This window comes from Panthera pardus, unplaced genomic scaffold (assembly GCF_024362965.1).
Source record: "Panthera pardus isolate Hobbes unplaced genomic scaffold, ASM2436296v1 HiC_scaffold_11, whole genome shotgun sequence".
NCBI lineage: Eukaryota > Metazoa > Chordata > Mammalia > Carnivora > Felidae > Panthera > Panthera pardus.
The window spans coordinates 22,798,171-22,813,554 of record NW_026526666.1 but is presented as its reverse complement, the minus strand read 5'-3'; the positions used below and the strand labels follow the sequence as shown (position 1 = coordinate 22,813,554).

General features: G+C 34.5%; 1 protein-coding gene across 5 annotated transcripts in view; it reads left to right on the top strand.

Moving 5' to 3' along the window:
• SNX7 (sorting nexin 7) overlaps nucleotides 1-15,384 on the top strand; it is a 124,150-nt gene that overhangs the window by 91,683 nt on the left and 17,083 nt on the right. The gene's annotated exons all lie outside the window — the stretch shown is intronic.

The window sequence follows — 15,384 nt, the reverse complement described above, 5'->3', positions numbered from 1 at the left end:
TGAAATGATAGTATACTTTGCAGAAATCAACTCATTTAATTCACTAGGTCTTTATCTTGGTGACCACATTAAAATATGCTCTCTTCAAAATTTAAGTTTTATGAGAATCATATTAAGGTCTTGTTAGGCTAGAAGACACTTATGACTAAAAAAAAGAAAAAGAGCAAAGTATCTGCATCTTTCACTATTCAAAATACTGAGTTCAGTTCTGATGATGCATTTTGAAAGTAACATTGACAAACTAAGATATAATCAGAATAAATTTATGATGATAATGGTCTTAGAAATGCATCTTCATCCAAAATGTTAGAAAAGAAGAAAGGTATTTGGAGGGCAGTCAACGAAAGAAGGATTACATGTTTTGTCATTGCTTCAGAAAATGTCTAAAACCAACTCTTACAAATTGTATAATTTGAACTCACACAAAATTATTTCCTATGCATTAAAATTTTCTATATTATATTATATCGCATTATAAAGAAATGAGTTCCTTGCCACTGGGAATTTTTAAACAGCTGTTGAATAATGTAAATCAGTAATTCTGTCTATACTAGGATCTCTCAATGCATTTTATAGAAAATTAGTTTTTTGTAATGTTAATGAGTGTTAGTCTTGAAAGAAAAGATTCTGTAGTCAAGTTTGGATTAAATAAAGTTAAACAGGTTTATTTCCTAAAGAAGTTCTTAGGTACTTTATTTGCTTATATGGTTTGTGAGTCTGAGGACATAATTTCCTTGACTAGATCAGCATTTCTTCTTGCAGGTTTGCATATCATGGAACACAATTTGGGAAAACTTGGGTAATTATGTTGATCTCTAAAGTAATGCTACTTAAAATGTGGACTGATGCCCAGTCCATAAGTTGCTTATTACAGATTTGTAACAAGATAAATCAGCAATTGAAAGTAATCAATTAAAATCTTCTGCAGCAATTACACATAACCATGACATCCAAGTAGATGATTAGTAGACCTGTTATGCCGATTAAGTATCTGCCAGTTTGGGTATTACTTGGCTTTTGTGGGGATTCATGTGATATACACTGCAGATGAGTCATGCTCAGTAGGTTTATTCAATGGTCCTTGGACACTGAAAGAAAAAGTTGTGTTCTTTACCATAGGTAGTTTGAGAAGCACTGCTCTGAAGTTCCATTTGTTTTCTAAGAGTCTGTTCCTCTCTTAACAGTTAATAGTGTCCTTTCTCATTTAAAAGTTTATAATTTATTTTTTAAAAATGTTTATTTTTGAAAGAGAGAGAAAAACAAGAGGGAGATGGGCAGAGAGAGAGACAGAGAGTCACAAGCAGACTCTGCACTGTCACTACAGAGCCCGATGTGGGGCTTGAACTCACAAAACTGTGAGATCATGACCTGAGCCAAAGTCAAGAGTCGGATGCTTAACCGACTGAGCCACCAGGTGCCACAAAATTTTATAATGTACTTAATATTCAACTATTATATAAAGTATATAAGACACAGTCAATTATAGAATTAAGTTTAAATGCAGCAGGGTATGATTTTCATTTACCCCTAAGGAATACATTTACAGCACTGTATGTAAAAAATCTGCATGTAAGTGGACTTATGTAGTTGAAACCTGTGTCATGCAAGGGTCAGCTATATTCTCTTGTTTTATTAAGTGATAATTTCTGTTCTGAATTGCACATTCAAAAGCCATAACTGGAGCTCATGTTTTCACATAACCATGGACATCTTTTATTATGTTTGATAGAAGTCTTGAATATTTTTGTTATTTTTAGATTTCTGCTTTCTTAAAAACTTCTCAAAATATTCTCATTAATCTCATATTCTGTGATATTATTTCTCAATTTTTTATATAAATGAAGCTGAGTTTAGCTGTGAGATGGACAGTTATACTATAGCATAGACAGTCTGTGCCTCTTTGCCATCTTTTGGATTAGATAAATTTTTCTGCTATTAAGGTAATCAAAGATTTGAATGAAGATTACATATTTATAACTTCTAGAAGTATCTAGTTTCTGAATCAAGGACTTTCATCTTATTATGCTTCATAAATGACAGACTGTAGTCTATGGGCCAATGAATATAGCAGTTCCTGTAAAGAAATGGAACAAAGGATTTAAAACACATACATGTGCGTGTATGCACTGTTATGATACAACATCATGAAGTAAAGAGGTGGAAAAAAATTAAAGTTGGATATCAGGATGCTTGCCACTAGCTAATTGTAAAATTTTAATCATGTCTTCTCTAAACCCAGTTTTCTAATCTGTCAGTAGAGGTGTTGATAACCCTCCCCTTCCCAACCCCATCCACACACTGCCCTCATAAATCTCTAGGAGAATAAAATTTTTTAAAAATGTGTGAAATGCTTTAGAATAATGCAAAACAACATGGCTGTGCCTTGATAATTTTCCAGTAATTCAAAGGTAAATGTGCTCTTCTTTATAGTTTGCCGTACTTTCAAGGTATGGTTAAGCAAACACAGATGAGCTTGGTGTTTGAAGTGTCTAATACCAAACCAGACAGACTTCATGTAATTGGCTTGTTACTAGTCAAAAACAATGATGTGGTATAGAAAAGTATGAGTTGAAAAGATTTGAATTCAAATTTTGGCTCTTGTATTAATTCTTCCTCTGAAGATTTCCAATTTATTAGACTTTTTGGAGCTCCAATTTTCCCATGTGTAAAAATTAGAGAAAGGGAATAAGTTATATCCAGGGCTCTTTCTATCTTTAGCAGATCTTGAGTTAGAAATCCAGACTTACTACAAAATAATAAAAACATGGACCACAAGATGGCGTTTGTAGATAATGAGTCCTTTTGCATTAACTCTGTTGGTCTTTGAAGTATTTGCAGGATTTACAAATTGAGCTTATTACTTATATTCTTGACAGATATGTAAAAGTTTTAGAAAAAATAGGCAAAATCTGTTATTTTTAAGTTTTTGATAGTTCTAAAATTACAAATTGGCAGATGATTCCAAGAAGCTGAATTTAGACTTTTCCAAAAATGAAATATAATGGGTACCATTAAGCTATTACAAAATAATAGAAGTTGCTTTCCTCTAGCAACATCATCTCTAATTTCTTTCTGGATTGATTACATCCACAATGTAAAATATACACTTCTTACAACTTTTCATTACTGTTTTGAGTCTTAGGTTTAGGTGGTAAAAAAGCAGTTATTGAAATGTTGCACATCCAAGTGGCCTAGTACATAGATGTTTACATATTTGAGCTTCAGTATTTCCTCAAATGTAGGTGATGTCATTTGTGCCCAAGATCATTTGACACAGCATTAGAATACATAGAGGACACTCAGTCATATTTCTCATTTTTAATTTATTAAAAGACATGCAATTCTCATGGTACTGTCTAAAAGATATTTTTAGATTAGTGGGAAAAAACTAGAAGCATGACAACTTTTGGTTTAATGTGGAAATTTCTGGTTTTAAAAATATATAGTAAGATTTGACTCATCACATTTTCTAATAGCTTTCATTGTTATTTTAGGCAAATTTATGGTTATTTTACTGTATTATTATAGAAATATATAAATAATGTTTTCTTAATTGACTTATGTGATAATTTGGATAAAACTAAATTTTCTGTTAGCTGTTCCACAAACATGGTGGTAGCATTATAGATGGAGACATCAAACTTTATGTTGACATTATTGCATATTGGCTAAGAGCATGGCTTTGGACAGGCAGAAGTTGTAACTTCGAACTGATAGACCTTGAGGATTTTATTTTAGTGAGCCTCAATATCCCTGTCTATGACATGCTAAAAATAATAGTACCAACATCACAGATTTGTTTGGGTATTAAAATATATATATGTAATATGTATTTTCTCATTAACTTATGAAGCATCTCTTTGGAAATTAGTTATAATGGTAATTATCTGAGGTAATTATGCTGAGGAAAGAGGTAAAATTTTGTTTGATGCATTTCCACACTGTGTCAAGCCAAAGAGAACAAGACAGAATTATAAATTGTATGTAATCTCATTTCTCAACATCTTGTTGGCTACAGTTAGCCCCTGGAAGAATTCTTTTTTAGTTCTAGGATGACACTTAATGGATACACATAGACCAAGCCCCTTATTTTGTGAATGAGTAAACAAGTCCAGAGCAGTGAAGATATCTGCCTGAAGTCACATTGTAGGACAGAATCCCTTCATACCCCGCCCCCCAGCTTGAGAAAATACTGATTCTTAAATGTACGGGCTTTCATTGGAAGCTATATTGTATCTATTGAAACACCATTTTTGTCATCATTTATTCTCTGGAAAAGTTGGTCACTTCTGCTTATAGGATTGCTACCCACTTACAAGAACTGAAGAATCAGTTATCTTTTCTAATGGCATAGTGTCATCACCATCTTTGCTGAAGTAGCAACAGATTTACTTTCAAAACTAGCTTTGGAATTAAAACTTATTTTCTAAATATTCTGTGTGTGTATTTAAGAAGTTTTTAAGAATGTGTGTAGGAACAAAAAGACTTTTGTTTACCTGTTGGATGTGTTTCCCCGGGCGCTGGCTCACCTTCCTAACTACAACTTTGTTTTCCATTCATGCCCTTCAAAGACAAACTAAGGTTTTTGGCCTTTGGCTACAAACTGGAGCCACCTGGGGAAAATGTGCACTGGATTCTCAATTAATGAAGATTTGTGATAAACTTTCTTTTTGGCCCCCCAACATCCTGCCTAGTAGCGTGCATGCACAGCATATTTATTGGCTCACTTTCACTGCAGTGATGAACATGAAGCAGTAGAAACAAGTACTGAAATCTGTAGACACAGGTTTCTCAACTATTGCATCTTAAGATGAAATTACTTGATTTTTTCCAAATTGTTATATCAAATAAAATATATGTGGAAGATTATGACACAGTATTCAACTAACAGAATTCCTGTTGTTGATTCTCTGATGTTAATACGAGAATCTAAAGCTAGAATGAGCTGCTGGGTGGTGTTGAAGGTCAGGCCAACAGTGATACTGGTGAGTGTGTTTGATTGTTACTCTAATTTTGATAGACATTTGCTTGCCTCACTAATTGTAATGATTTAAAAGTGTGAAAAATCAATTTCTCAATAGAAAGCAATGAGAAGCCAAATAACAGAAATATTTTTTTAATGCATTTCCTTTTTAAAAAGGTTTTTATTTATTTATTTTGAAAAAGAGAGAGAGAGAGAGCGTGCACAAGCAGGGGAGGGGCAGAGGAAGAGGGGGAGAGAGAGAATCCCAAGCAGGCTCCACGCTCTCAGCGCAGAGCCAGACTCAGGGCTCGAACTCACGAACCGTGAGATCATGACCTGAGCCGAAACCAAGAGTCAGACGCTCAATGGACTGAGCCACCTAAGTCTCCCCAGAAATATCTTTTAAACAACATGATTTATAGTTATAAACAAGTCTCACGATAGGTTTTGAGATTGTGTTGTTGTTTTGATGACTGTATCTCCTCCAATCATCACAGTCCTGGACACAGTAGATACCGAACTAAATGTTTATTAGTTTAATGTAAACTAACTGTTTAACTATGTGGTATAAACAGTCCATTTCTTGAGTCTTGAGTCTTACTTGGTTTTTCCTACTTAAAAAAGCAAGAAAGAGTAAAGAGCTTTTTAAAAGAGTTTTAGGGGTTATCTTTTATTATTTTAAAATAGATTTGTGTACAATAATTGGATAAGTATACAAATATCAGTTAACAGTTTAAGACTAAATTTGGTGGGAGGGGACAGTTAATACCCCATGTTTATTTAGAAAAAACTATCAAAATTCCAAAAGAGGTCTGGTGTCCTCAGGAGGAGCTACCTAGTTCAGGGTCAGTTCTTCAGCCTTGTTGGCTGAGAAGCCTGATTGGTTAGCAGCCTGAGTGGGAATCAGACTTTTATGGCAAAACACAGCATTAACAACTTTAGAGAGCAATAGAAGCCAGGATGTCAATTGATAAATATTCAGATTGAAAAATGCAGTTTTTGTGACAACCAGCATATTTGAATGTGTAGTTCTTTACATTCTTTCTCCATAATCATCTGCATTTACTGAGTATTTATTGTATGTCTGGCATGTATTAACTAAGTCATCTTCAAAGAGTATGTGCTCCTGGAAATATATAGACTTTCCAAGAGGTATGTAGGGAATCAATTTCTACACGTTCAAACTGCATATGTACATTTTCCTAAAATTTGATCAGCGTGATGCCCCCCCCCCGCCCCCGCAGGCATACATTTTCTTACCTACCTCTTCCAAAATTGTCCTTTTTCCACTATGTAAAAGAAAGGTATTTTGTGATGGCCCAGGGACTTATTAAATGTACCCTGGTGGTCATTCAAGAAATTGGTTACTTTCCATTTGTTGATGAATAAATAGTAGTAGCTATACTACTTATCAGATTTGGAATATCACAAATGTACTTAACCATTTGTGCCTCAGCTTTCTCATCTGTGATATAATATCATAACAGTCTTTGTTAGGTAGTAATATGAGGGTAATATATAATAAAGTAACCAGTACAATGCCTGAGCAAGTATTCATATTGACATATAGCAGGTATCATGTTATTTCTATTGTTTTTCTATGCTGATGTTCTATAACCCATATTTCAAAATACATAAATTGTTTTTCTGCCTCTAGTATGGTAGATGGTAAGGAGATAGTTCAGTGGCTAATTTGTCTTTTTTACTAAGTTTTTCTGACCCATTAGGACTTATTTTAGAAATGAAAATGGGGACTCCTGGGTGGCTCACTTGGTGGAGTGTCCAACTCTTGTCCAACCTCAGGTCAAGATCCCAGGGTTGTGGGACAGAGCCCCGCAGCAGGCTCCACACTGAGTGGAACCTGCTTGAGAGTCTGTCTCCCAGTGCCCCTCTCCACCATTTGTACACTCTGTCTCTCAAATAAGAAAAAAAAGAAAAAAGAAATGAAAATGTTAATTCACAATGCTAATCAGCATGGATGTCTATTGAATATCTTCCTTAGACATTTATTAAGGATGGTTGAAGCAGAATATGACAATAGAAATTTCTTCATATGAGAATTAATGCTGTCTTTGGTGCAATTTGGATCATTTATTTGACAGGAAATCTAAATAGAACAGACTGCTCATAATTACATTTTGAATTTTACCTTGAGGACTTCAGAAGTTTATTCAAATGATAGTTTGGCAGAGTTATCAAAAAGATGTACTATCTCCTAAAAGTAGTAATTGCTTTGGGCTGCCCTGCAGGGTTAACAGATAGAATTGTGTGTGGATTTGCAGAGGATGCCAGAGGGCTCTAGAAGAAATGAGGTTCCAGGGGAAATGGGGCTCTCCCCAAATGCAAAGTATGGTCTGCTCTCTATCAGACCTTCAGTCCCAGTTGATAACTTTGCTTGTTGTGTAGACACGGTGGATAGAGCTTTAAAGTGATTTGTATATTGTTTTCTTTTTTAATTTCCTGCCTTTTTCATACTTAAAATTTGGTGAAGGAGATTTTTGACTATCTATAAAACTGAGTGTTATTTTCTCTCTTTTTTTTTTGGCATTGAAAAGAAAATACTAATAACAGCTAATATTTAATGCATGTCTGCTTATGATGTTAACTTTAGTTTTTTTGTAAATGTTCTTCCTGAGGTTGTAGAAGTTTAATTCCTAATTTTCTGAATTTTTTTTAAAATCGGAAATGGACAGAATTTGGCAAATGCCTTTTCTGTGTCTGTTGAGATGCTCTTACATTAGTAGTCAATTACATTGATTGATATTTGAATGTTAATCCAATCTTACATTCTGGGATAAATCCCTTTTGGTCATGATATATAATTCTTTCTGTAGATCGCTGGATTTGCCAAAATTTTGTTTAGAATTTTTATATCTATGTTTATGAGAGATATTGGTTAGTAGTTTTCTTCTCTTACAGTGTTTTTGGTTTATGTAAATCGAAAAGCATTACTATGTCTTCAATTTTCCAGTAGAGTTTGTATAGAATTAAAATGATTTCTGTCTTAATTATTTGATTGAATTTGCCAGTGATGGCATTTAGGCCTAGTTTTCTTTGTGGGAAGATATTTAACAACAGATTCAAATTCATTAGAGTATCTATTTCTTGTAGGGTAAGTTTGTGTAGTTTGTGTCTTTCAGGGAATTGGTCCATTTCTTTCAAGCTCTCGGTGTATAGGTGTAAAGTTTTCCATAATATTCCTTTATTTCCTTCAGTAGAATCTGGAGTGATGTCACTTTTCTCATTCCTAAGAGATAATAATTTGTGTCATCTCTCTTCTTTTAGATCGGTCGGGTTAATGATTACCAGTTTTATTAATCATCTTAAAGAGCTAACATTTGGTCTCATAGATTTTTTAAATATTTTTTCTCTTTTCTTTTTCACTGATTCACACTCTGTTCTTTTTAGTTTGTTTGTTTGTTTGTTTCTTTCTTTCTTTCTTTTTCTTTCTAGTTCTCCCTAGTTTGGGTTTAATTTGTTTTACCTATCCATCTATTAGTTTTTAGGGTAGGAACTGAAATAATTTAAGACCTTGGTTTTTTTTTTTCTTTTTTAAGTTTATTTATTTATAATCTCTACATACAACGTAGGGCTTAAACTCATGACCAGAGATCAAAAGTCACATGCTGTACTGACTGAGCCAACCAGGAGCTCCTCTTCTTTCCTTTCTAAGTTTTTATTTTAATTCCAGTTAGTTAATTTATGGTATTATATTAATTTCAGGTGTACAAAATAGTGATTCAAACATGTCCATGCATCACCCAGTGCTCATCATGAACCTTTCTTCTTTTCTGATAGACTTTTAGTGTTACAAATTTCTATGTACTGCCTTAGTGACCCAGAACTTTTCACATGTTATGTTTTTATTTTCACTCAGTTCAGAATACCTAAATTTACTTCTGAGTTTTTCTTTGACACAGAGGGTAATAATACATATATAAGTTTCCTGCTTAGATTTCAAATATTTGGGGATTTTTCAGATATCTCTCTATTACTGATTTCTAATTTAATTCCATTATGTTCAGGGGATAAACTTCATGTGACTTAACTCTTTTTAAGTTTATTGAGACTTCTTTTCTAGCCTGGAATATGGCCTATTTTGGTAAATGTTGTATGTGCATATGAATGAATGTGCATTTTCCTTTCTATAGGTATTAGGTCGACTTGGTTGATCATGTTGTTTTAGTTTTCTGTATCACTGCTGATTTTCTGTCCATAAATTCTCTCAGTTCTTGTGAGAGAGGTATACCAAAATCAATGGTAATTGTGGATTTGTCTTCTTGTGTTTCTATCAGTTTTTATTTCATGTATTTTAAAGCTCTCTCATTATATATATTTTAAGTTATGCCAAGATAAACTGATGCCTTTATCAGTATGAAATAACCTTTATCTCTCATAATAATATTTGTTCTAAAATCTATTTTATCTAATATAGCCTCCTCTAGGGCAATATTTTTATGTATTTATTTTTATTATTTATTTGTTTAATATATGAAATTTATTGTCAAATTGGTTTCCATACAACACCCAGTGCTCATCCCAAAAGATGCCCTTTTTAATACCCATCACCTACCCTCCCCTCCCTCCCACCCCTCATCAACCCTCAGTTTGTTCTCAGTTTTTAAGAGTCTCTTATGCTTTGGCTCTCTCCCACTCTAACCTCTTTTTTTGTTGTTGTTTTTCCCTTCCCCTCCCCCATGGGTTTCTGTTAAGTTTCTCAGGATCCACATAAGAGTGAAACCATATGGTATCTGTCTTTCTCTGTATGGCTTATTTCACTTAGCATAACACTCTCCAGTTCCATCCATGTTGCTACAAAGGGCCATATTTCATTCTTTCTCATTGCCACGTAGTACTCCATTGTGTATATAAACCACAATTTTTTTATCCATTCATCAGCTGATGGACATTTAGGCTCTTTCCACAATTTGGCTATTGTTGAGAGTGCTGCTATAAACATTGGGGTACAAGTGCCCCTATGCATCAGTACTCCTGTATCCCTTGGGTAAATTCCTAGCAGTGCTACTGCTGGGTCATAGGGTAGGTCTATTTTTAATTTTTTGAGGAACCTCCACACTGTTTTCCAGAGTGGCTGCACCAGTTTGCATTCCCACCAACAGTGCAAGAGGGTTCCCGTTTCTCCACATCCTCGCCAGCATCTATAGTCTCCTGATTTTTCCTTTTGGCCACTCTGACTGGTGTGAGGTGATATCTGAGTGTGGTTTTGATTTGTGTTTCCCTGATGAGGAGCGACGTTGAGCATCTTTTCATGTACCTGTTGGCCATTATTTTTTTAATTTTTATTTACTAAGGGCAATTTGTGTCTTATTGAAGTGTTTAGATTATTGACATTGAAATTGATTATTGATACAGTTAGGTTTGAGTTTATTATTTTGCAGTTTGTTTTTTATTTGTTCCATCCGTTCTTTGCTCCCATTTTCTTCTTTATGCCTTCTTTGGGATAATAGACAATTTTGTATGATTTCACGTTAGATCTCTTGTTGTTATATTAGATATATCTTTTATTTTCTAGAGGTTATTTTCAGGTTTATGGTATGTACCTTAATCTTTTTTTTTTAATGTTTATTTATTTTTGAGAGAGAGAGGAACACAGTGTGAGTAGGGGAGGGGCAGAGAGAGAGGGAGATCTAGAATCTGAAACAGGCTCCAGGTTCCACGCTGTCAGCACAGAGCCTGACACAGGGCTCGAACCCATGAACCATGAGATCATGACCTGGGCTGAATTCAGACGCTCAACCGACTGAGCCACCAAGGCGACCCACCTTAATCTTGTCAGTCTGCCTTTAAGTAATATTATACCACTTAACCTATCATTTAAGAACCAACAATTATATTCTTCATTCTCTTTCTTCTGGCCCTTATGTTCTTTTCTCATATATTTTATATGGACATGTATTCTAAGCCTCACCAGATCTTGTTACTGTTATTATTAATTAGTCAATTATATCTTAAATAAATTTAAATAATGAGAGAAATATATATGTTTCCATATCATTGACATGTTCTGTGGTTTTCATTCCTTTGAATGGATTCATATTTCTGTCTGGTTTCATTTCTTTTTGCCTGATGGAATTTTTCTTTTTTTAAAACATTTCTTGTAGTGTGGTCTGTTAGTGATAAATTCTATAGCTTTTGTTTGTCAGAAAATATCTTTATTCCACCCTTGTTTTTGAAGGATAATTTTGCTGGGCATAGAAAGAATTCTATCCTGACAGTGCTGTTTCTTTCACTCTAAAAATGTTACTCTGTTGTCTTCTCACTTAAAGTATTTTGGATGAGAAATACTGTCATCCCTATTTTTCCTTCTTTTGTATGCAGCATTATGATTTTTCTGTCTTCTTTAAAGATTGTCTTTATCACTGATTTTGAACAATTTGGTTATAAAGTAGTTTGATGCTCTCTTCCTCATGTTTCTGATGTTTAGAGTTTGTTGAGTTTCTTGGATTTGTGGGTTTCTGATTTTTTTAATTAAATTTGGAAAAATTCTGGCCTTTATGTTTTCAAAAAGTTTTTTGGCCCTCCACCTTTCAGCTAATGACATGTATAGTATACTACTGCAAGCTGTGTCCCATAGCTCACTGATGCTCTTTTCCTTTTTTTTTTCATTGATCTTTTTTTTCTTTCTGTGTTTCCTTTGAGATACTTTCCATTGCTGTACCTTCATGTTGACTTTTTATTCCTCATTTTCTTGTATGTTATTAATTCCATTCCTTGTATTTTTCATCGCCCACATGGTAATTTTTATCTCTGGAAGTCCAATTTGTATCTGTTTTTCATATATTCCTTGCCTCTACTTAACTCTTTGAACATCTAGGACACTTTTATAGTTTAATGTCCTTGTCTGCTAACATCTTTGTCAATTCTGGGTCAGTTTCTCCTTTTTTTCTCTCTCTCTCTCCAGATTTTTATTTAAATCCCAGTAAGTTAACATGCAGTGTAATATTGGTTTCTGGCATATAATTTAGTAATTCATCACTTATATACAACACTTCGTGCTCATCACAACAAGTGGTCTCCTTAATCCCCATCACCTATTTCACCCATTGTCCCCCACCCACCTCCTGGGTAACCATCATTTTGTTCTGTATAATTAAGGGTCTGTTCTATGATTTGCCTTTTTCCCCCACTGTGTTCATTTGTTTCTTAAATTCCACATAGGAGTGAAATCATATGTTATTTGTCTTTCTCTGACTGACTTATGTAGCACAATACTCTCTAGCTCCATCTATGTCACTGCAAATGACAAGATTTTGTTCTTTTTAATGGCTGAGTAATATTCCATTGTGTGTTAGTTTCAAGTGGTTGATTTTTTCTCCACATTATGGGTTGTGTTTTTATGCTTCTTTGCATCCTGGTAATCTTAATTTGATACCAGATACTGTGAATTTTGTTGTCTGTTGAATATTTTTTTATTCCTGTAGCACTTAGTGAAGTTGCTTGGACACACCTTGATCCTTTAGGGTCTCACTTCAAGATTTGTTAGATGGTTCTTGACCAGATTGTAATAGATGGAAAATTATTTCCCAGTTTTGAGGCAAGACCCTTCTTTGTATTTTATCCAATATTTTATGAATTATTGGATTTTCCAATCTCTTTGGTGGGATTCTGTACTATTCCAGGCCCTGTGAGAACATGGACGCTGCTCACTCTAATCCTCACTGGTTACTTCTTTTCCTGACCTTAGGTAGTTTTCTCACATGCTTTTACTGATCATTACCCACTGAATACCAGAGGGAGACCCTCCACAGATCTCCAGAGTGCTCTCTCTTCACTGGTACTCTGCTTTACAAACTTCCCCTGCATCATTTTTCTATAGACTCTTAGCCCCATCTCTTCAACTCAGAGTGCCTGCCTGGCTAAATCTAAGTTCACCCTGCTTCTGCCATGGCCTGGGAATTCTCTTACTGCAGTGAGTGGTGTATTGGTGTGCTAAGGCTACCATAACAAAATACCACAGACTTTAGTGGATAAACAACAAAAAATGATTTTCTTACAGTTCTGGAGGTTAGTTGTCCAAGATCAAGATGTTGACAGGCTTGGCTTCATGGTTTCTTCTGAAGCCTTTCTTCTTGACTTTGCAGATGGCAGCCGTCTTCCTGGTCTTCATGTCATCTTTTCTTTGTGTTGTCATTCCTATAGTCCCCTTGAATGACCAATTTCCTCTTATAAGGATACTAGTCAGATTGGATTAGGGTCCATCTTAGCCTCATTTAAACTGAGTCACCTCTTTAAAGGCCTTCTTTCCAAATACTTTACATTCTATGGTACTTCAACACATGAACTTTGAAGTACCTCACAGTGTGCTTCAACAAATGAATTTGGGGGGATAAAGTTCTGCGTATAACATGAGGATAATCATAGAGCTCATACTGTTTTTATCTTGTCTCTCAGGGATCACTGTCCTTTGTTGCCTGATGTTCAGGGTCTTGAAAACTGTTGTTTCATATTATTTTTTTCTGATCTATCTATCTATCTATCAATCATCTTTTAGCAGAAGAGTGAATCTAGTCCCTATCATACTATCTTGGCCAGCAGCAGAAGTTCTGAGCCCAAGTTCTTAACCACTTTATTATTAACCACCACACATTTCCCTTCCACAGACATGCACAGAAATTTATAGGCTCACTCCTAGTAGGAAACATTAGTTAACTCATCCTAGTCTGATCTAGATCCCACTACTATTTATTTTCATCATATGCTGTAACTTCATAGACCCTGTAGTTGATTATATTTTCTGACTTGTATTTTTTTACTAAATCATAAGTTCCATGAGGTCCAGGATTACGCCCCAGAACCTTCACAGTGCCTGACATAGTAAGAACTCAAAAATACTTGTTGAGTGAATGGATATTTTATGTCAATCCCCCAATTATAAAGGCCTTAAAGTCTAAAAGTTGAAACATGTATCAAATGTGAGATATTTATCTTTAATGCCCTTTCATGAGGATAAACATTTAGATATAAAGACATCTGGCTTCTTTTCCTGTACCATGTTAGAGGAGGCCACTCTTGGTGGTCCCTGTCCTAACCTGGACTTCTGTTTTTTCCCTGTCTTCTCCTTCCTTATCCCTCATTCTGTTATTTTTCATCCCTATGAGACAGGTATCATAATTTTACATCTAAGGAAGTAGAAAATCAGAAAGTTAGTAACTTACTGAAGAATAAAGGCAGATTCCAGAACTGATTCATCACAGGGATTAAAATTATGCTTCTTGGCTTATACTTGGAAATTTATACTTGGTTTATACTTGGCTTATACTGGAACTTGGCTTCCAGTGCTCTCTAAAGTTTTTAAATCAAAAATGGCCCTTAAAGTCCTGATGGACTTGATTATTCTTATGAGATTTGTATTATTCCAAGCCCAACTTTCAAAATAAGTATATCACAAAATACTGAGTATATTACCCAGTAATTTACTCAGTTTTTTTTTTATTTGACAATTAAGTCTCAACAGTATCTCCTATTGTTCTCATGCAAATACCCAATTTTTTAGCCATAGTATTCATTTCCTAGGCTCTCGAGACTGTCTCAATCAAATCACTGCATATAACCTTTATAAAAACCTAACTTGGCAAAATGCTTCCCACTTTCTAAATCTTCAGTTTGAAAAAATATTATATGCACACACATATATGTATATACATACATAAATCCATACATACAGGCTTTTTGGAATGCAGCACGTTTATAGTTTGGGCGCTTTAAATTTTTGAGTTTGTATGGTGTTTGGGAAACCACCGGTTTGTCATTTAGTACTTGTTGTCAAAAGTGCACACAGTAAAGCTGCAAAGGGATTAGAGGATAAAGAAGTGATGTGAAAATAGTTTAGGCAAGTAAATCAGTGTTAATCAGTCCAACTTTGGAGTGTATTGTATCAAAAATGCATACATATGTATTTGTAAATAGCAGTGTATCCTATATAGATTTGGAAAAAAAAAAACATGATTTCTTTCCTAATTAATTTCATCTCAGGCTGAATATATGTTAAAGTAAGTGTGCTTTAGAAGAATCCTAAATATCTGCAAACTATTAACATTATGCTGTAGATAAACATCATGCAGATAACTGAGACAAGGCTAGTAGGCAGGTCAGTCCTAGACAACATCACAAAAGTGGCCACATTCCTGTTTGTGTGTCCCCACCACCTTTCGTCACTTCTAATCCTTTTTCATTTCCTGTGGCACATTAGTGAGCAAGTTTCACCACCTAGTCCCAACAGACCATCATAATACAATAATTGCTCATTTTTTTTTAGCACTTACTTTGGGCTGGGAATTCTGTACAGAGATTTATACAGATTATGGAAATTTAATTTTCACTGTTGCCCTAGTGGTAAGTACTATTATTAACCTAATTTATGGCTGGAGAAGCCATAGTAAAGATTCATCAACTTGCCCGAA